Source organism: Portunus trituberculatus, chromosome 50, assembly GCF_017591435.1.
Source record: "Portunus trituberculatus isolate SZX2019 chromosome 50, ASM1759143v1, whole genome shotgun sequence".
Lineage (NCBI taxonomy): Eukaryota > Metazoa > Arthropoda > Malacostraca > Decapoda > Portunidae > Portunus > Portunus trituberculatus.
This window is the reverse complement of record NC_059304.1, coordinates 25,343,448-25,366,187: the sequence shown is the minus strand read 5'-3', so window position 1 is coordinate 25,366,187 and position 22,740 is coordinate 25,343,448. Positions and strand designations below refer to the sequence as shown.

At 41.0% G+C, this 22,740-nt stretch overlaps 1 protein-coding gene across 6 annotated transcripts in view; it reads left to right on the top strand.

Annotated features, from left to right (window-relative positions):
- Window positions 1-22,740, top strand: part of LOC123500095 (TBCC domain-containing protein 1-like) — a 185,822-nt gene that overhangs the window by 20,522 nt on the left and 142,560 nt on the right. Inside the window, exon 1 of one of the 6 annotated variants that reach the window (XM_045248752.1) lies at window positions 3,865-3,886. The exons of the other annotated variants lie outside the window; for them this stretch is intronic. The gene's annotated coding sequence lies outside the window, so the exon portion shown is untranslated. Of the gene's footprint in view, window positions 1-3,864; window positions 3,887-22,740 lie in introns of those variants that run through there. 6 annotated transcript variants of the gene reach the window in all.

The window sequence follows — 22,740 nt, the reverse complement described above, 5'->3', positions numbered from 1 at the left end:
TAGATGACCTGACAATCCATCATGAGCTAGCTCTATAATGGCTGGTCTTACAGACAAGGGGATGACAACTTGATGTGTTTCTGACCAGGTGTCAAGTTGTTTCAGTTCGGGAGGTCTGTAGGCACGCATCAGGACTCCTTCCTGATAATAAAAACAAGGCAATTTAGACATATCCTTTGTCTCACTGGCAACATGTCTGATCTTAGCCAAAGTGAGATCCTGTTCCTGAGCATTAATCAAATTTTCCTGTGAAATGATGTTATTGTACAAGTTGTCAGTAGAAGTAGTCATTGGTGGAGGAGATGATGAAGGGGCAGGGGACTTAGACTGAGACCTGGTGACTGCACACACTGGGAAGAAGTGAGGGGATGTTTCGTCCAGGGTCTTAGTGGGACTTTCTTTTAAGGGGGACTCAAGAACAATTAAGTTTGGAACAGCCAAGTTACCCGCAAGATCGTTACCCAGTACAAGATGTACTCCCGGTACTGGCAGTTCACCAGGTTTAATGGCTACCACAACTTCTCCTGAAATGAAGGGGCACTGTAAGCTAATGTTAGCCAATGGATAGGAGAGCTGTGATTCGAGACCTGTAAGGATCACCTTCTCCCCAGTGAAAGCCTGTTTGATGTTAGGGATGACATCTTCCCTTAAGATGGATTGGGCAGCACCTGTATCACGCAGAACCTTGACATTTATTGCCTTGTCTTTACCATCAGTCAGGGACACTTTACCTTGATACATGTACGAGTCATAAAGTTCTAGAGGAGAGTTGACAGTGTTAGCTAGGGCCACTGGTTTCTTGTTCTCAAATGTGTTAGGTTTAGGGGCCACAAAAGGATGTTGACGTTGAGAGGCCTTGCAATTTGAGTGTCTACATTTTTGGATCGTGTGACCTGGTTTCTTACAGTATGTACACCAGTGGGAATTATATGCATTTGGCGAGAATCCGGTCGGCTTACCACCCGCGCCCCCAAAACCTTCCCCAAAGGAGGACCTAACATTAGATGGTTAACCACGACCTCTACTACCCAGGGATCCCATCAACAAAGCAAAGGCATCAGCCACTTTAGCGGCAGACATAAGATCACTCTCTCCCCCGTTCTTCCACATGCCTCTGAATATTAAAGGGTAACTTGTTCTTCCATTCTTCCATGACCATTAGATTGAGCAACTCCGAAAAGGTGGTAATGTTAAGAGCGGCTAACCATTTTCTAAATTGTCTTAGTTTCTCACTAGCAAATTCAACATAGGTGTGAGACTCTGGTTTCACATACTTTCGGAACTGTTGTCTGTATCCGTCAGAAGTGATAGAGTAGACGTCTAGAATGTTACCTTTGATCTCTTCATACTCTACCTCATCACTAAGGCCATTGTATACCCTGTAAGCTTTTCCTACTAGCTTGGGGACAAGGAGAGACACCCACTGATCCTTGGGCCATTTATTCCTATTAGCAATGCTCTCAAAGGCGCGAAATGACCCGTCAACATCAGATTCATCAAAAGGGGGAACTACAGGAGCAGCTGTAGCAGGATTAAAGCTTGCCAATTTTTTCTTTAAATCTATTTCTTCCTCTCTAAACTTAGCGTCATTTCGTAGGGTTAACTCCTGAATTTCTAACTCTTTCTCCTGCCTTTTAAATTGTAACTGAAGTTCTCTCTCTTCTTTTTCTGCCTGTAGTTGCATTTGTTTTTCCTGTAGTTGCATTTGTCTTTCTTGTTCTTTCTCTCTCTCTCTTCTCTTTCTGCCTGTAGTTGCATTTCTTTCTCTTCTTTTTCTGCCTGTAGTTGCATTTGTTCTTCTTGCATCCGGTATTCTAGTCTAAGCTTCTCAATTTCCCACTGACTTATCCTACTCTTATCCTGTTCTTCCTGGGGACTGTGTATTATAGTCCTTGTAGAGGCTGACATGGGAGTTAACTCTTCTATGGCATTTCCTAGCAACTGACCTTCTTGCACTAGATGTTCAACAACTACATTCTTAATGACCTCTTTAGTCATCTGAGACGTGATGGGAACATCAAAATGTTTAGCGATGGCTTTCCACTGGTCCTTTTTTTATGTTAGCACCTTTAGGTTGTTCCAGAGAAGGGTCAGCACAAAAATCTTCAACGTTAAACTGAGCGGAAGCCATATTAGATAGGTGATACAGAAGTAGATGTTAAGCAAAACAACAACAAAAAAATGATAAGTGAATTACTTAAGTGAGGAACTTGGCAGAGGGATAATAAAGGCAACCTTGAAAATTACCTAGATTATACTTAAGTAAACACTTATGAGTACAATCACTAATGGTGGGTAAACTAGAGAATTACGGCATTAAAAGGGATCCGGATTACTGTAGTTACGAGACTTGAGAGGATGAGGAGTGAATTGTACTGGGACTTGTTATTGATAAGGAAGCAGATTAGTCTGAGGGACTAGTTAAAAGGGCCAATTATAACTAGCGAGAAAAATGATCCGCAAAGTGAGGGGATTGAGGGTTCGCATGAACATATGATGATCCCAACACTTGGATAACACTTGTTACACACCTGCCTATGTGCAAAAAATAGAGATAAGTGCTATTGGTGAACATGCCTTTCTACCTGTTTCCTGCTCTACCACTGGTATGCGATACCAATGAAAGTCACGAAGCACTTTTAACCCAAAAGGAGCCACTTAATCGCACAAAGGTAAATTTAAACCACACGCAGAGTAAGTCACAGAAAAAAAACCATATCAAAGTCACAACACCACAGAAACACAAGAAAAAAAAAAAATAATGTAATCACAGAAAAAAAGTCACTGAAAAAATGGAACACTGAATAAGGGTTATAAGGGTTCTGTCACGGTCGCCAATTGTTACGTTCACCGGTTAAATGGGTAAGATTGGCATCGGGGAGCCGGTGAACAATAACAATAAAATAAAATTACTGCAGGTTCAACTTTCGTTAGCGAGACATAAGTCATGACATAAGCAATCGTAGCTATGATGTGACATAGGTGGCAAAGTTATGGCTCAGTAACCCCTCATTATTAGCTCGACTTAGCGCAGGGATGCCAACCGCAACATAGTGGTGAAACTTATGGACTGAAACTAATCCAGTTACGATGATTTGAACAAATAAACATATCTGAGGCTTTTTTTGTATTAATAAGATTAACAATATATGAAATTTAGGTATATTTAAAGGCGAACATAATCAATAATAGTGTCTCTGTCCACTGACTCCACTTCGCCTGATGTAAACAAACAGCATACGACCCACGCACATGTAGTCGCATATACTGCTACTTCGTTTTGTTGTTGGTTGCTACTGACATGATGGATGTACCACACCCACCACAGATGAGGAAACGAAGCAGCAACTGTTGTGTCAGGAAGCAATTTGCATTGTTAACTTCAACCTAGTAACCTTAAGTGACCCAACATCCTAAACTAACAATGTCACTTAAGATACATTGATTTGAAGAATAATTTCCAGTGACCTAACTTATCCTAAACTAACAATGTCACTTAAGATACACTGATTTGAAGAATAATTTCCAGTGTTGATATTCAAGTATGGAAGGTGTGTCTAGGGATAGAAATATTCACTATGATAAGGTGTAACAATCTGTATTGGCACTTGTAATGTGCACTTGTAATACTGGTATTTCTTGCACAACCCTATTTAAGGTACTTAAGTAAAAGGGATATTTAGGCAAGCACAATAAGCAGCAGTGTTAATTGATAAACTAATCATTATTTTACCCCCCATTTTTGGATAGGAAAGCCTACATTGCTATGCTGTATGAAAGCTAGTAGTGAAGCATTGAATATTAGTGGCCACTTTACTAATGGATCTATTTGATGTAGGATGTGGTCCACCTCCCAAGCCCCTTGATGACATAGACAAGAATTTGAGTGAGTAAATCATTCCATACACATATGGATCATCTTGGTTTTGAAAAGTATTAACCACTCCACCTTTGTATATCTATATCCTCCCACATTCTAGGTGACATTAAGAGAACACACCCTTTTTTTTTACTCCTTTGCTTTTATCATTTGCCGCACACCACACCACTTCTTTCATACTTCACATTCACTCTCCCTCAAACATTCAGTAATGCCCACCTGCCTTCCTTTATAAATGAACGATGCTGCGGGCCACAGCCACCCGCATACGGCAAATGGCTGACCAGCTGTCCGCATCATGAGAACAGCAACCTCCTTGTCAACAACACAGGCGCTTCCTTGATGATGTTATCTATCCACCACTGTAAAACCTTCGTCCCTCCTACCCGCAGTCCCAGAACACATGCTCCTTTTCCTACGTGCTGGGCAGGGTTACATTCCAGACCAAACTGGCATAGGTGATTGACTACCATATCAGAAGTCACGAGGTCCTCGTTAACCAGAATGTCGTCCACGTAAGATGAAGTAGCTTCCTTAATGATGTCGTCCTGCTTTAACACTTTTGAGACGACTGTCTTCATTACCATGGGGGCGATACTAAGGCCAAATCCCAGCCTTGTCAGGCAATACCGTTGTCCTCTAAAGACAACAGTCTGGTAGGGCCACAGTGAACGGTGCACATGTACTTGCAGATAAGCCTTCCTCAAGTCGAGTGAAGCGATGTTACGTCCCATACGGCGCCACTCACGCAGCTTACTAGCACACACATCCGCGTCGGCTGTGTGTGTTTCCACGTGAGTGTTCAATTCTCTATAATCCAGCACTGGCCGCACCTTCCCCTTGTTCTTCTGAATGATGGCCATCAAGAGAATCAGTCCTTTGGGCTTCCCGAGTTCTTTTTCATCGTAAGGAAGCATCCATCCTTCGTTGACCCATTTTTCTAGTTCGGACTCGTATTCCCCTCGCGCCATCATGGGAATGTGATACTCAACGATTCCGTTAACCCTTTCCTTCCAGCAATCGTATATATACGATTGCATCAATGCGTCCGTAGCGACGGTGATCATACCCGTAATCAAGAATTTTCGCGCCTCAATTTTGAGCTCCAAGCGCGGTTTCTCGAGTCAGATGGTGAGTGGAAGTGTCTGGCATGTTTCCACATGTAGTGTTGTCACTATAGCTCTGGAAATTTAGCAGTAACTAAGCTATTTTCCCTTTCTCCGGGCGACACTTGGCAACCCCAGCGACCCGCCGGGTGGAAAGCACCATGATAAGTGCGAAGAGACATCCTGATAAGAGCGAAGGATCTCAGATCATAACATGGAGCAGGACAGACCATATGTATTTAGCAGTGCTTCTGAGTTTGAAGACAGTGACAATAAATATTTAGAAGAAGAAACTGAAGAAAGCGAAGTCATTAGTGAGGACTCGGAAAGTGAAAAAAAAAATTACCTATCATTCTTTCATGTCAATTTTTTCATTATCTTTGATTTTATAATAAAATGGTAGAAGGTAACTTGTCAGAGAGAGAGAGAGAGAGAGAGCAAGAGATCAACTAACAGATTGGCGCATGAAAGCGTGTGTGTGCATGTGCGTGTGCGTGTGTGTTTCACTGTTTGATCTGCTGCAGTCTCTGACGAGACAGCCAGACGTTACCCTACGGAACGAGCTCAGAGCTCATTATTTCCGATCTTCGGATAGGCCTGAGACCAGGTACACACCACACACCGGGACAACAAGGTCACAACTCCTCGATTTACATCCCGTACCTACTCACTGCTAGGTGAACAGGGCTACATGTGAGGAGACACACCCAAATATCTCCACCCGGCCGGGGAATCGAACCCGGTCCTCTGGCTTGAAGCCAGCGCTCTAACCACTGAGCTACCGGGCATGTGTGTGTGTGTGTGTGTGTGTGTGTGTGTGTGTGTGTGTGTGTGTGTGTGTGTGTGTGTGTGTGTGAGAGAGAGAGAGAGAGAGAGAGAGAGAGAATGTTATTTGCCTGAAACTTGATATGAAAAGGATGAAATCTCTCTCTCTCTCTCTCTCTCTCTCTCTCTCTCTCTCTCTCTCTCTCTCTCTCTCTCTCTCATTGAAGTGTACAATTTCCCTCCATGATGAGAGAGAGAGAGAGAGAGAGAGAGAGAGAGAGTGTGTGTGTGTGTGTGTGTGTGTGTGTGTGTGTGTGTGTGTGTGTGTGTGTGTGTGTGTGTGTGTGTATTTACCTAATTGTAACATACGGGAAAAGAGCTATGCTCGTGTTGTCCCGTCTCCATATCTATTAATGTCCAGCTTTTTCTTAAAATCATGAATATTCCTTGCGTTGACCACTTCCACGTCTAAACTATTCCATGCTTCCACCCTTCTATGAGGAAGCTATATTTTTCACATCTCTCCTATAAGTGGCCATTTTAGTTTTTTCCCATGCCCTCTCGACATTCTTTCATTCCACATACACAGATCTTCCCTATCCATTTTTCCATGCCAATCATCACTCTGTATATTGCTATCAGGTCTCCCTTTCTCTTCTGTTTTCCAGGGTCGGAAGTTGCATTCTTTTCAGTCTGTCTTCATAAGTCAAATCTCTTAAGTCAGGCACCATTTTTGTTGCAGCCCTCTGTACTTTCTCTAGTTTCCTTATGTGTTTCTTTAAGTTCGGAGCCCACTGTATTGTTGCATATTCAAGCCTCGGTCTTATCATTGCAGTAATTATTTTCTTCATCATTTCTTCATCTAAATATCTGAACGCCACTCTTATGTTCCTCAATAAGTTCAATACTTCTCCAATTATTTTGTTTATATGTCTCTCTGGCGATAGGTCATTGGTAATTGTCACCCCAAGGTCTTTTTCTTCATGACTGGTTTTATGTCTTCATTTCCTATCTTGTACATACTCCTGATTCTTCTTTCACTCTTGCCAAACTCTAATTTCTTGCATTTTGTCGTGTTGAACTCCATTTGCCATGTACAGCTCCATTTCCATATTCTGTCCAAGTCTTCCTGGAGTAGTTCGCAATCTTTGTCACATCTCACTTTTCTTAACAATTTTGCATCGTCTGCAAATAGGCTCACATAACTGGACACCCCATCCACCATGTCATTTATGTAGACTGCGAACATTACTGGTGCCAACACTGATCCCTGTGGAACTCCACTCTCCACCAAGCCCCATTCTGATGGTCTGTCCTTAATTATTGTTCTCATTTCTCTTCCTACCAAAAGTCTTCCATCCATTTTAGTAAACTGCCATGCACTCCTCCTACCATTTCAAGTTTCCAGATCAGTCTCCGTGTGGTACCTTATCAAAGGCCTTTTTAAATCCAGATATATTCCATCAGCCCAACCATCTCTTTCCTGTATTACATCTATCACCCTCGAATAGTAACATATCAGGTTTGTCGTGCATGAACGCCCTTTTCTAAAACCAAATTGACACTCACAAAGTATGTCATTTTTCTCCAAGAAGTCTGTCCATCTATTCTTCACCACCCTCTCACACATCTTAGCTACCACACTTGTAAGTGACACTGGTCTATAGTTCAATGGGTCTCTCTTGTTACCTGATTTATAGATTGGGACAATGTTAGCTCTTTTCCAGTCTTGGGGCACTACACCTTCCCTTAATGAGGCATCAATTACTTCACAAACTTTTTCTGCCAGTTGCTCCTGCATTCTCTTAAAATCCATCCTGATACCCCATCAGGTCCCACAGCTTTTCTCACTTCTAAACTCCCCATCATATTCTTGATCTCCTCCACAGTTACTTGAAACTCCTTCATAATCCCTTTCTGTTCCATTACCAGTGGTTTGTCAAAAGCAGTCTCCTTTGTGAATACCTTCCGAAAGCATCCATTCATAGCCTCTGCCATTTCCTGGGATCTTCACTGCATACTCCATTTACTTCTAAACTTTCAATACTTTCTCTATTTTTGATGTTGTTGTTCACATGTCTGTAAAAAGCCTTGGTTGGTCTTTACATTTATCAATTATATCCTTTTCTTGTTTCTTTCTTTCTTCTCTTCTAATCAACACATATTCATTTCTTGCTCTTTTGTAACTTTCCCACTGCTTAATCCGTCTTTTCCTTCTCCACCTCTTCCATGCATCCTCTTTTCTTGTTCTAGCCTTTTCACATCTATCGTTAAACCAGTCCTGCTTTCCAACTTCTCTATGTTGTCTTATTGGTACAAATTTTTCTCACCTTCTTTGTATATTTTTATAAATTCCTTCCACTTTTCATTTGCTCCTTAGCACTCTTGAATTTCATCCAATTTGTCTCTTGAAAGAATTTCTTTAGGTTTCCAAAATCTGTCTTGGCATAATTCCATCTTCCCACTTTATATTCTTCATTTCTTCTAGATTTCTCTTCATCTATCACCTTGAACTCCAAAACTGCATGATCACTCTTTGCTAAAGGGCACTCCACCCTCATCTCCTCAATGACCATTGGCTCTGTACTAAAGACCAAGTCCAGTCTTGACGATGCTCCCTCTCCTCCAAACCTAGTATCTTCTTTGACCCACTGAGTTAACACATTTTCCATTGCCAGTGTCAATAGTGTATTTCCCATGTTGTCTCTGATCCTTCCATTGACCAGTCCTCCCAACACACCTCTTTACAATTAAAATCTCCCATCATTATAGTTCGTTCACAGCCACCCAACATTTCTTCCAGACATGTTCCTGTATCACTTATCATTTCTTCATATTCCTGTACTGACCATGCATTTGTCTTAGGTGGTACGTACACCACTATGTAGTGCCTCTTTTTTCCTTCATTAGTTTCTGCTCTGATCTTTAGCACTTCTGCCTTTCCCATACCTTCTTTCACTTGATCCACCTTTATATCTTTTTTAACCAGCAACATCACTCCTCCTCCCATCTTACCTACTCTATTTCTTTTCCAAACATTATATTTCCCTTCTCCAACCATCATCAGGTCTTCTCCCTCTCTCAGTTTTGTTTCAGTAAGACCCACAATATCTGGGTTCTTGTCCCTCAAGTAATCGTTGAGTTCTAAAATCCCCGATATCACTCCATTTATGTTGGAATACATTACATTTCGCTCATACGTAAGTTTCTTTAGTGTGTGTGTGTGTGTGCGCGCGCGTGCGGTGTCATCGCTCTCCGGGCTGTTTCTGGAAGACGGATCACACAGCGGGCGGAGGAGGAATCCTTGATAAGGCATAAACTGAACTTTCAGAGGTCACATCGAGCTACAAAGTACATCATTGTATTCAGAATAACAAAGAGAAAATAATTATTAGTATTCAAACAGTTTTCTGACAATTTCTAGGAAAGGGTTAAGCAAGCTGGCTGGCTCCTCGCCTGCAGCCCACCTCCATTTCACAGTCCATGCTTTAGCACTGTCCTCATAGCTAACGGTGTAGTCTTTTTCCACAACTTCAGTTTTCAGCAGCAGTGTCGGCCCATCACTAACAGTCGCCCCACACACGCTTCGCTGGCCTAATTGTACATCATGGGAGGACTTAACTGTCACACCCCTCCAACAGCTGCGATACCATTCATGCCCAGAATGACGTTAAAGTTCAAAGGTCTAAACTTTACCACCAGCACATCAATGTCCACTGAGACTCCATCTCGAGTCAACATGCTCACTTGTCCCACACCAACACACTGCTGACGTTCCCCGCTGATAGTCAGTAAGTCTACTTTTTTCTCACTCCACCTCGAACAACACGACACATGAACTATGCTCATCGAACATCCAGTGTCGATCAGCACAGTCCTCTTGACGCCATCAACAGTCAGATGTGTCACAGGCAACGCCGCATTCACAGCACTTGAGAGGGAGCCGGCGCTGACACCCCCTCTCTCACGCAGTTTCCCGAGCAGGAAGCAGCAATGTGTCCCACCTCTTTGCATTGATGGCAGATGATCCGGCTGCTGCGATCGCCTCTCTGTCATGGTCCCTGCATCAAACAGTCCCTGGCCAGGTGGTTCGGCATACCACAGTTGTAACACGTGAAATCTTGTTTCCTTGTTGGTAGACTATCACGACTGCAGGTCGCGCCCCACTTCAACCGTGCTGCTGCCGCAGTGCTGCTTTCCTCCCTCAGCAGTACTCGTGCGCGCTCAAGGACTTGTTCAAGCTTCATGGTTTCAAGATGAGTTCCCGCCCAAAGCAGGTGGTGGACGGTGTCTGGTAGACCAGCAACGAATGCACACGAGAGAGCGGTGTCGCTCACGCCCCCAAAAAGGGACGATAGACGGCGTAGGTCAGCAAGGTAAACATCAACTACCTCGTTGCTCTTTTGTTGTCGAGCCATGAACAACTTGTATGCCGTGAACTGGTCCACAGCAAAGGCAAAATACAGGGCACTCTTCACCTTCTTGATGTCTTTCTTCTCGATGTCACTCAGTTGCTGGTACACCGTGAATGCACCACCAGTGAGACGCAGGGGCACGACAGCAGTCAAATCTTCTACGTTCCTTAGGCGACAAGGAGGCTGCTTTTCTCATGGTGCGGACAGCTGGTCGGCCATTTGCCTGTATGCGGGTGGCTGCGGCCCACAGCGTCGTTCATCAAGAGAAGAATTACTTCTCTGATGAATACATGGGATGACGAAACTAACGACGCAAAACTACGAGCCATGGTGGAGGACGTGGTGCTGTGTATAGGGGTCGAAGACCCTGCCAGAGGGCGCTGGGATGTCTCAGGTACTACAGCTACAGTCTGGGTGGATGCCAGTTCGTTGGCGTTAGGTGTAGCAGTGGAGGTGGTTGATGACCTCGTGGAAGACGCCTGTTACCTTCGGCCAGATTGAAGTGCGCACATTAACATGGTGGAAATGGATGCTATGCTAAAGGGGCTGATTCTGGCTGTCGCATGGGGCATGATGCGTGTACACCTCATGACAGATTCAGTCACCGTTCATCGCTGGATATCTGACACCCTAACTGGAAAATCCCGTTTGAAGACAAAAGCAGCAAGGGAAATGCTCATTTGCAGGCGCTTGAACACCTTGAAAGTGATCTGTGAAGAATACAGTGACTGTGCATAGAGTGAATTCTTCAATAAACAAGGCAGACATGCTGACCAGGGTCCCTCATAAGTGGCTGAGTACCCTGGATGAAATGGAGGTGCATCCTGAAGGACAGAAGAGTGATGTGGCGTGCACAGTAGTGTGTGTGGAGGAGCAGCATCGTAACATCGTGAGAGTACATCACGACTGTGGTCACCCGGGTGTCAGACGAACTTTGTATTTCGTCAGACGCATCGACCCAACCATCGTGAGACGCCAAGTTCAACAAGTAGTGTCAAGTTGCCAGGTGTGTCGATCCATCGACCCTGCTCCCGAGAAGTGGCAGGCTGGTGTACTGGAGGTGGAGGAAACGTGGCAGCGAATCAGCATTGACATTACCCACTATGCCACTCGCCCATACTTGACCCTGGTGGATCACGGACCTTCGCGCTTCTCGATGTGGCTCCAGCCTGTGTGGTGCAACAACTGGAATCAGTATTTTATGAGCGCAGCGCCCCTCATGAAATTCTCCTGGACAATGATACAGCATTCCGCAGTAGATGTTCCAGAAGCTTTGCAGACGAGTGGGGAATCAGTTTACGCTTCAGATGCGTGTATGTGGCATTCGGCAATTGTATTGTTGAACGCTGCCATTGCATGGTCAAGACCATCGCGACCAGGAAGGAGTGCTTCATCGCTGAGGCAGTGTATCGGTACAACACTTCGCCAAGGAATGAATGATAACTATGTATAAATTGGTGAACAAGATTGACATACTGGACAGAGAATTGATAAAGGTGACCACAAGTAATTACCTCCAAGGACATGGAAAAAAAACTAATAAAGGACATCTGTCTAAATGACGTGAGAAAGTACAGTTTCCCGCATCGTAGTACTGATAAGTGGAATAAACTGAGCAGTGATGTTGACGCGGTGTGTGTCAGTCAGATGAAAGAGAGATATGACAGGAGTGGACAAGGAGACAGGACACAGAGAGCTTAGCTCGGGCCCTGTAATACACAAATAGGTAAATACACACACACACACACACACACCAGGAGGAAAAGACCAAGTTTTTTTGGAGGATGAGAAATGGGAGGCCGAAGAAGTGGTGGATAAAACAGACGGAATAGACATTACACTGACTGAAACATGGAAGAAAGAGATTAGGAATGGAATTCAAATGACTTACATGAATATAGATGGATTTCTGTCTAAGAGGCTAGAATGTATGGATTACCTAAGAAACAATGAACTGGACATAATGTGTGTGGTGGAAACAAAGTTAAGGCCTGAAATAAAGCTAGATTGGTTTGATGTAAAACACTACAAAGTATGGAGAAATGATAGAAAAAATAAAGGAGGTGGTGGTATAATGGTTCTTACTAAGGAAGATCTGATAGTGAAGGAGGTGAACTTTAGTAAGGGAAATGAGGAAGTGATAAGTATGCTTATAACAGATGGTAAGAGGGACATTGATATTATAACAGTATACGTACCACCCAGAACCAGTGCTTGGGAATATGAACAGTGATGAGAAATACTCTGGACAGAATGAAGCAGGAACTCATCAGAAAGAATAGAGTGATGATAGTCGGGGAGTTTAATTGTAAGGAAATAGTGTGGGAAGACTACGAAGTGGTGAATGGTGGTGAGTGTGCAGAGGAATTGTTAAACGTAGTAACAAATAACTTGATGACACAGTGGGTGAGATCACCAACAAGGTGCAGGGGACAGGATGTTGCAGCGAGGTTGGATTTGGTATTTACCAGGGGCATCTCCCTAAAAGAGGAAATTGAACATGAATGTCCCTTGGAGAAAAGCGACCATGATGTCCTAAGCTTTGAGCTGGATACGGAATTAAGCACGGAAAAGAGTGTGGAGCACAGGGAGGAAAAATTAAATTATGTTAGGGCAAATTATAACCATATAAGAGAGTTCTTTAATGAAATTGACTGGTCTGTGGTATACCAGGAAGGGGATATGCAATTGAAATACGATAAATTTATGGATTTATATAACTCTGCTGTGAAGAAGTTTGTGCCATATCACAGAAAGAGGACTTTAAATAATAAACAGTGGTTTAATAGAAATTGTGAAGAAGCAAAAAAAGAACAAAGAAAAGGCATGGAAGAAACTTAAGAAAAACAGTGAAGTATTATCAAGAGAAGTCTACAAAACAGCAAGGAATAGATATGTTGAAGTAAGGAGAACAGCACAAAAGGAATATGAACAGAGAGTGGTGGAAAATTGTGATAGTGACCCTAAAATGTTTTACAAATTCATAAATGGAAAACTGAATAAAAGGGAGGCAATAGAAAAAGTAAAAAATGGGGAAGAAGGATATGAGCATGCTAGGGATATAGCTGAAATTTTGAACGACAACTTTTGCAAAGTGTTTACAAAGGAGGAGCATTTTACAGGAGAAAGGCCTACGGAAATAAAGCAAATGCAGAACATCATGGTTACTAAAGAAGATATAAGGAAAATTATAAATAACTTGGATATTAATAAATCAATGGGGCCTGATGGCATATCTGAGAGGTTGCTAAAAGATTGTAAGGATCAATTGTTGAACCCCATATTTGATATTGTGGAAACCTCCATACGAACAGGAATAGTCCCGAAAGAGTGGAAAAGAGCTGACATTGTGCCTATATATAAGAATGGTAGTAGAATGGAACCGTTAAATTACAGACCAGTATCGTTGACTAGTATATTGTGCAAGGTATGTGAAGAAGTAATTAAAGCAAAGTGGAGTGAGTATCTAGAAAGTGAAAACATTCTGAGTGAAAGGCAGTTTGGTATCAGAAAAGGAAGATCGTGCGTATCCAATTTATTATGTTTTTATTCAAGAGTGACTGACATACTACAACATAGAGAGGGATGGGTGGATGCTATTTACCTGGACTTGAGAAAGGCCTTTGATAAAATGCCACACAATAAACTGATGTGGAAACTAAAGAAGATTGGAGGAGTAAGTGATAAACTAGCAAAATGGATGGAAAATTACTTAGTGGGAAGAGAAATGCGAACAGTGGTGAAAGGAAAGAAGTCTGAGAGGAAATAGGTAACCAGTAGAGTTCCACAAGGGTCAGTGCTTGATCCCATCATGTTTTTGATTTATGTTAATGATATGCCAGTAAGAATTGACAGTTACATGAACATGTTTGTGGACAATACTAAAATTATGAGGAGAGTAAAGAATGTGGAAGATTGTAACAAGTTACAGGAAGATTGATAAAATATATTAGTGGAGTAAAGAGTGGCAGATGGAATTTAATATAAACAAGAGTCATGTTATGAAAATGGGAAGAAGTAGATACAGACCAAACAGGGATTACAGGCTGGGTGATGAGAAAATTGAAGAGACCAATGAGGAGAAAGACCTAGGAGTAACCGTGCAAAACACTTTGTCACCAGAGAAACACATTAACAAGATATTTTGGAAAACATACAACATGCTTCAAAATATTGGCCTTGCATTCCACTACCTAGATGAAGGAATGATGAAGAAGATACTATGCACTTTAATAAGACCCCAGTTAGAATATGCAGCATGTGTCTGGTCACCGCATATGAAGAAAAATGTGAAGAAGTGGAAAGGGTACAGAGGCTGGCAACATGGATGGTACCAGGACTCAGGGAGTTAGACTATAAGGAAAGACTGAGGAAACTAGGGCTGACCACATTAGAAGAGAGAAGAACAAGGGGAGACATGATAACTATGTATAAATTGGTGAACAAGATTGACATACTGGACAGAGAGTTGATAAAGGTGACCACAAGTAATCATCTCCGAGGACATGGAAAAAAGCTAATAAAGGACATCTGTCTAAATGACGTGAGAAAATACAGTTTCCCGCATCGTAGCATTGATAAGTGGAATAAACTGAGCAGTCATGTCGTTGACGCTGTGTGTGTCAATCAGATGAAAGAGAGATATGACAGGAATGGACACGGTGACAGGACACAGAGAGCTTAGCTCGGGCCCTGTAATACACAAATAGGTAAATACACACACACACACAGCTGTGTTGCTGAACTGGAGGATTTTGCTGAAGGGAGGTCATACCTATGGAAAGCCTTTACAGTTTCTATCACCATAATGAAACTAATAAAATAAAAGTGATATTGAAGCAATACAGTTTCAGAAAAGGGAAAGAAACAAGAAATGCTATATTTGTATTTTAAATGATAATAGAATGAGCAGGGAAGATGTAAAAAAGTTTATGTATGTGTTTTGCAGATTTTCAGAAGACATTGGATACAGTAAAACATGAGTAAATGATAGGTATGCTAAGAGATATTGGAGTGGATGGAAAAGACTGGAGATTAATAGTGAATCACTACTTGGAACACTAAAACATAATATGACAGTGTGGATGGAGGTAAAGAAAGGAATGAAACAAATGCCATACATTTTTATATCATTGTATGGGCAGGTGGTGATGGAAGAGCTGGAATAGATAAAAGGTTTAAGGATAGGAGGTGTCAACATCAACAGAATAAGGTGCACGAATGATTTGGTACTTATTGCAGACTCAGAAAAAAATATACAGAAATTAGTTGACACCTTAAAAGAGGCATGTACACTGAGAGATTTGAAAATCATCTTTGGAAAGACTGAAATGATGGGTATTGTCGAAGGAGAGGAGAGGCTGAGGATGAGCATCAGGTTGAAAAACAAGGAAATTAAGTAGATAGATGACTTAGCATACTTAGGAAACATGATAAGAGATGATGGAAAAAGTGATGGAGAAATCAGGAGAAGGATTCCAGTTGCAAAGACAGCATTTAACAATATGAAAAGATATTAACAAACATGAAAATGGGAATGGGCTTAAGAGTAAGATTTTTCAATTCCTTGCAAGTTGCAGTTGTGTGTGAAGACAATCTATAGTAGGTATGAAGTAATAGAGTAGAACCAGCAGTTTGCGCTATCCTAATGCCCGTATCACACGGTCACGTATACCCATGACAGCATGTCGCGCGACCAGTATGTTCGACGATCAGATCGCAGAAAACATAGCACATGGCGTTGATCTTCCATCCGAGACCTTCACCACCACAACAACAACAAACCCGGGTGGAGCGCCACTGAACACAATGGACCCAGTTGACCACGCTATCTTAGCTGTTGGACTTTATGCAATTGCACTGCAAGAGCAGAACAAACGAAAAAGGAAGGCAAGGATTTGGACGAGAAGGTGGCTAGTCCAGCACTTGTGGTGGTAAACAAATCAAAACAAAATCCAATACTATCTATAGGTAATTAATAAATATCGTATAAGTGATGAGTATGCAAATCATGCAAAATTACACCATTATATTGATGATATATGCCAAATAAAGCATTATAAAAAATAATTCAGTATTTTTGTGGAGTATGTTCATAATAGTCTTTCCACGACGGTCTTCCGGTCACGGGAAATGGACAACGGTCTTGGATCATTCCCGATAACCCGCTGTCCTCTGAAAATCGGCGTTTTCTGCGACGCGGTCGTCGATATTCCAGACGCGCGACACGCTGTCACAGGTATACGTGACCATGTGATACGGGCATAAGCAGACAATATTAGCTATGAATCCTCCAGATTGGAATAGAACAACAAAAGTTTTACCAGTCGTGTAAAATTGTATCTGCTGTGATGTCTGGTGTTGCGCTGCCTTCGATTGCTTCGGTTTCTCAGCATGGAGTACCGTAAGTGAAAGAAGGTTAGGATGGCTCAGTGCACCTACTGGCATGTTTATGTGCAAGGGATTTTTTTTTTTTTTTACAGTAATGCCTATAGCGCCTGTAGGCACACTTGAAGAGTGTATGGGAAGCGCTGTTCAGCTTCCGCCCATTAGTGGCGCAGGCAATTTTATTTATAGTGGTACCCATATTAGGGCCCATATCACTGCCCAAGCTCATCATGAGTGTAACCACCTAGAACCTGGGTATCATGGTGACATGTAGGTAACTTTAAACCACTCGACAAATGGCAAAGTGTTTTAAGGCTGTACGTGGTGGGATTCGAACCTACGCGTGGACGTCTGCCCGATCCCACACTCACCACCTTATCCACTATGCCACCGCCTCCCGATATCAGGTTATCGTGCTAGGTGCCTTAAGTTCTATTTTTTTTTTTTTATTCACAAGCTCAAAATTGTTGTCATTAAGCAGTTAGTAGTTCCTCTTCTCTCTGAAGGAGTAAAAGTAAATAAAAAAAAAATTTAAAAAGAAGAGAGAAAAAAAAAAAAAGATAAAGATTGCAAACCAGCTTTTTATTTTTCCCTGGAGAAGCGGGAAGTCAGGTCACCAGGCTGGCACGCATGTGCAAATCGACTCACTTTTCATCTGGTCACCACAGTGGAAGGACACACTGATGCTTCCCTGTCTTACTGTATGTTGTACAGTCACACCAAGGAAAAAAAGTCTCTCCATCCAACGATGTTCAATAAATAAATTGAACTTAGGGTTATAACAGAAATAAAATACTATCTCATCTTATGTTTTTTCTCACCACTTGCTATATTAGATTGCTTATCTTGAGAGGACATAACAGTAAATACAGTAAAGTCCTCGTTATACGGTACAGATGCTTTCCTGGAAACCTTACCGCAAATTGAAATTACCGTATGCTGAACCCATTATAACATGTAATAATAGGGAATGTGTTCCAGCACGTCAAAAGTCACCCCCTACAGAAATTAAAATACATGAAAATAGTCATAAAAAAATGTAAAGTACTGCGCAAAAGAAATAAACAGAAAACGTTTTTATTTACCTTTCACTTGCTATATATTCTATCGAATGATGTCCCTCCCAAGCCTAAGGGACAGTAGGGATTTCAGCCCTTACTCATCTTCTGCTGAGTGGGCAGACGAGGATAAGACGTCGTTGTCTGCACTGTCGGAAGCAGATGTGGAAGGGCCACCTGTAGCAGGGTTGGCACGTTTCACTGGTTTGAAGTAAGAGGATATGGAGGAAGGGCTAGCTGTAGAACCATCGGCAGCATATATGGAAGGGCCAGCTGTAGCAGGGTCGGCAAGTGTGACAGGGATGGCATGTGTGACAGGCTTGAAAAATGAGTATATGGAGGACTGTTTGGTTTTTCTTTGATTTTTCATCATAGATATCTTGATAAATCTTGACACTTTTCTCTATGTCATGAGCCACTTGCTACTCCTGGCAGGATTTGGGTCACATTCCTTCAGGGTTTCCAGAGCTTCTTCAATACCACCGAGACATTCTCTAAGAGTTTTGATGTCCAGGCCACGCACAGGTTCTTCTTCCTCGTCTCCCTTTTTTTGTCTCTTGTGATGCCTTGTCTAGCTCTATAAGTTCATCATTTGAGAGAGATTCAGCATGGCTTTCCAAAAGATCTTGAACATCATCATCATCAACTTCATCGAGGCCAGCCCTACGGCACAGATTCACTATGTCATTTCTGATCGCACCGATGGCGTCTTCAGCGAAGCCTGGGAAGTCATGCGCGTATTCTGGCCATACTTTATTCCACACCAAGTTCATGGTAGACGTCTTCACTTCGTCCCAAGATGACTTGATGTTATCTAAGGCGTGCTTTATGTTATACGACTTCCACCATTCTCTGATAGTGGGCTTGCCAGGCCCATCTGTGCCCTTTATCAGTTCCTGCATGGTTCGCCGCTTGTAGTAGGCTTTAAATGTTTGCTATAATTATTATGAATATATTTGTGCTTACAATAGACCTTTTAATATTCCATTTATTCATCTAATTAGTAATGCATGTAAGTAATATGTAATGCAGTTAAAAAAAGGGAGGGAGAGGAAGAGATAATAGGCTCCAAGGGTGGTCAAGTTGAAGTCAGTACTGTGAGTGGTGGGGAGGTGTGGTGTGGATGACGTCATCACCCCTGCTCCCCCGCGCTGGGCCGTCTGGGATGACATGAGCGGATACCGTATCTGAGATTTTTCTTACCATATATCGAATCGAGGGTAGTAATTTCCAAATACCGTAAATGTGAATTTACCGTATAAAGAATTACCGTATAATGAGAACTTACTGTATTATGTAAATTACCAGTCATTTTCACTCTTATAACCAGCACCTTTACTGTATTTGAATTATTTATGACATAGTCACCTGCAGAGATCTTCATGTGTCTTGTGGTCTCCTCCTCCCTTTTATTAGCAAAATTATGCATTAAATTCCTGTTTGTTGAGATGAGACATGTTTATCCTCAACCATTTGACAGCCAAGCATAATAACGATGAATTAATTGACAAGTTATGTTAGTTTTGGATGAAAATAGGTAGCGCAGTGACTAACGCTGACATTTGTGTGTGCTATCGAAACGTGAGCAGACCTCAACGTACCTCACTTATGGTGGAAAACACATTGCCCAGTTCTATCTGGTGCACACAGAACACTGGAAAGATACTGACGGAAAAATTTGAACTTTGCCTCGTCATTTCCACTCTCTGTTTGTGTGTTATGGGACTTAACACGGGACAACACACAGACCCTCCAGTACTCTATAGCATACACTGCTTAAGTTGTCTACATTTACTTCAACTAAAACTAAGTATACTACTAATCAAAATTCCTTTGTATTTATCATAAATACACAGGTTCACCCAGTGTTACCTTCACAACCACTGCATCAGTATCAAAGTATCAACGTAAAACTTCCTCTAATTCACCAAGTGTTAATTTCACAATTGATGCATCAAATATGAAAGTAGTAACTTGAAAACTTTCTTATATTTACCACACAACCTCAGCACATATTAAGTAATATATCAAATGCAATGAGGAAGAATCAAATGAAGAAGTTAGCATTAACAGGGTTAGTGGAAGGTTCAAGAGCGAGAGAAGACAAAAGACAAAGTACATGGATAGTTTGTTGAAAAATGTACAAAGATTTGGTAAAGCAATTGGCTTGGCTGAAGATCGGGATGAGTGGTGTATCATGATTGCTAATGTTAAACAAGACAAGGCACTTTGGTAACCTAAGATATAGAAAATAAAAGTGAAGGACCAAAACCAAAAAGGAAAAAAAAGTTTACACCAGGAAACAAGGAGGAAAAAATAAATCCCTTTTTGAGTTTTATTGTGATGACAAAGAAATTAATGTGAAGTTGCGGCAAAGAATGGTGTTGACACTTTAAAGTGAAATGGAAATAATGATAGAGACAATGAAACCTATGGAAGAAATCCAGATAAGACAGGGCAGAATAAGGGACTGAGAGCTGATCATGTACAACTAAGAAAGAGATGCATGCAGAGCTATGGAATTAGACTTTAAAGAGTGTAGTAAGAAGGTAGAAGAAAATGCTAAGACATTAATTCATCTAAATGAAAGGTACGATGCAAGGAAAAAGCTATAAGGAGAAAAAGTTTTGTTTGAAAGGAAAGTTGAAAAGTTGGAAAATTAAGTGAGTAAGAAAGCATGAATGAAGAAGTGTAAACTTCATGAAAATGCAAGAGGAACAATTGAATGTGGCCAAAGTAGTAGAAAAGTGGTAAAAGTCATCAAAAGTAACAAATCTCTTGTCAGGGAGATAATAGATAATAAAAAAAATGCATTATAGTCTATGGGATGAAGGAAAATAAAGAGACCACCAAGACAGTTAAGAAGAGTTGAAAGAGGAAGAAAACAAAGTGTGATGAGAGGCACAAGAAGAGGAAAGATGTGTGGTTAATGAGATATAAGAATATCACAGAGTAGGAAAATTCAAAGGAGAAGGCTGTAGAGCAATAAAAGATTATATATAAATTGCATGAAAATACTGAGGAAGCTCTGGCAAGGGGCTGGAGGCTCACCAAGGAAGAGGGGACAAAAACATGTAGTTGATGAGAAACCTAATCAAGCTAAGAGAGGAAGTAAAGGTGCAAAATAAGGAGATGACAGTAGAGCAGAAAACATTTTATTAAGTTTGAAAATGAGAAAGTGGTACTGGAACATGAAGGAGAACAGGGAAGCCAATTAAGGAAGACAAGAGGCATGTGGAATGTGACATACACCAACATAATTGGTCTTATCTCATATTTAAGGGAGCTGAATGTTTGTTTAAATGAGAAAAATAAAGATAAAATGGGCCTCATAGAAATCAGATTATATAGTGAGTTAAAAAAAGTAAAGGAGGTTAGATAAGATAGATGCAACTTATGAAAAGAAATAGAAAAATCAGAAAGGAGGAAGTGTCATGTTAGTTAAGAGAAGCTTAAAAGTGGTTGAAATGAAATATGACAGGACTATCAAAGGCTTTGAGAATTGGTGTGGAGAATATGCAAGGCATAAAGAGATAATTCATTGTGAGTTATGTACCAACTAAAACTAATGTCTGGAAAAATTAAGAATATGAGAAAAGGATAAAAGACACAAAGAACTGGTTAGAGAGAATTTTAAGAGGGGAGACTAACTGTAAGAAGGTATGTTGGGATTGGTACACTGAGAATACATAATCATCTTGGGAAAATACATTATTAATCTGGCAATGGATAATGTATTAATAATATGGATAAAAAGCAAGACACAATTTGGAAAAAGATGGAACATTGAAACTAGATCTTCTATTTAGCAAAGAACCATAAATGATTTAGGATGTTTAGATAGAGATCCCATTGGCTAAAAGTAACAGTGCTACTATAAAATAAAATTAAGTGTAAATGTAGAGATAGAGCATAAAAAGAAGGAAGAACACCATACTGGAAAATTCAATTATAGCAAGGCAATGGCATAGTGGATAAGGTGGTGAGCATGGGATAGTGCAGACGTCCACGTGTAGGTTCGAATCCCACCACATACCGATTTGAATCTGAGCTATTTGTTGAGTGGTTTAAAGTTACCTGCATGTCACCATGATACCCAGGTTCTAGATTTTTACATTGAAGATGCACTTGGGTATTGATATGGGCCCTAATATGGGTACCACTATAAATAAAATTGCCTGCGCCACTTATGTGCCTACAAGTGCTATAGGCCGTAACATTAAAAAAAAAATAAAAGACTTTGAAAACATGAAGAAATTTTTTCAGGAAGACAGATATGTTCTATAAGGCTACAAGGTTCCAAGAGAAATGGGATGAGTTCCTTAAAATATACAAAGAAGGTAAAAAGAAGTTTGTGCTTAAATGGCAGACAAGAACAATTAGAAAAAAAAATTGAGTGGTTTAACAAAAAGATATGAAACAGCAAGAAGAATGAAAGAGGATTCATGGAAAAAGTTAAATAAAATAATTAAACTGGAATAAATACAGTCAAGTAAGAAATGATTATATGATGATCCTGAGAGCTGAACAAAGACAGTTTGAAAAAGATGTCTATGTAGACATGTGTAAACATGAGCCCAAACTTTTCTATAGACATGTGGATGGCAATCTGAAAAACAAAGGGATATATATAAATGGGCAAGCTCCGCTTAACGAAGGGGTTATGTTCCTAAAAATACCTTCATTAAGCGAAATTTCGTTGAGCGAATCAATTATAACAAGTTTAACTCCTGAATGGCACCAATCGCTATCTGTGTAGTTTTCATTGTTGGCCAGCTGGTTTAATTCACAAGTTGGTCCTGCCTATCGCGCCGAACTGTCACTCTTGTGGAAGCCCTATTAAAAAAAATATATATACAGATATTCATGCCTACATACCTCATAATATAAACGTTTGGTTATTTATCTATGTGTCTGATTGAAAATGACATAAAAATATGCAAATATATGTTCCTAATGGTGCAAAGTATGGATGTACCAGTGTCCCATCAAAATATTTTTTGTAAGTCTAATAGTACATATATACCTTATTACAAAATTGTCTGAGTTTCTGCATAGGATAATGCTGCACTCAAAAAGCGTAGAGCAAATATCACTGAGTAGCATTTATAAAAAACAATTTTCGGAGT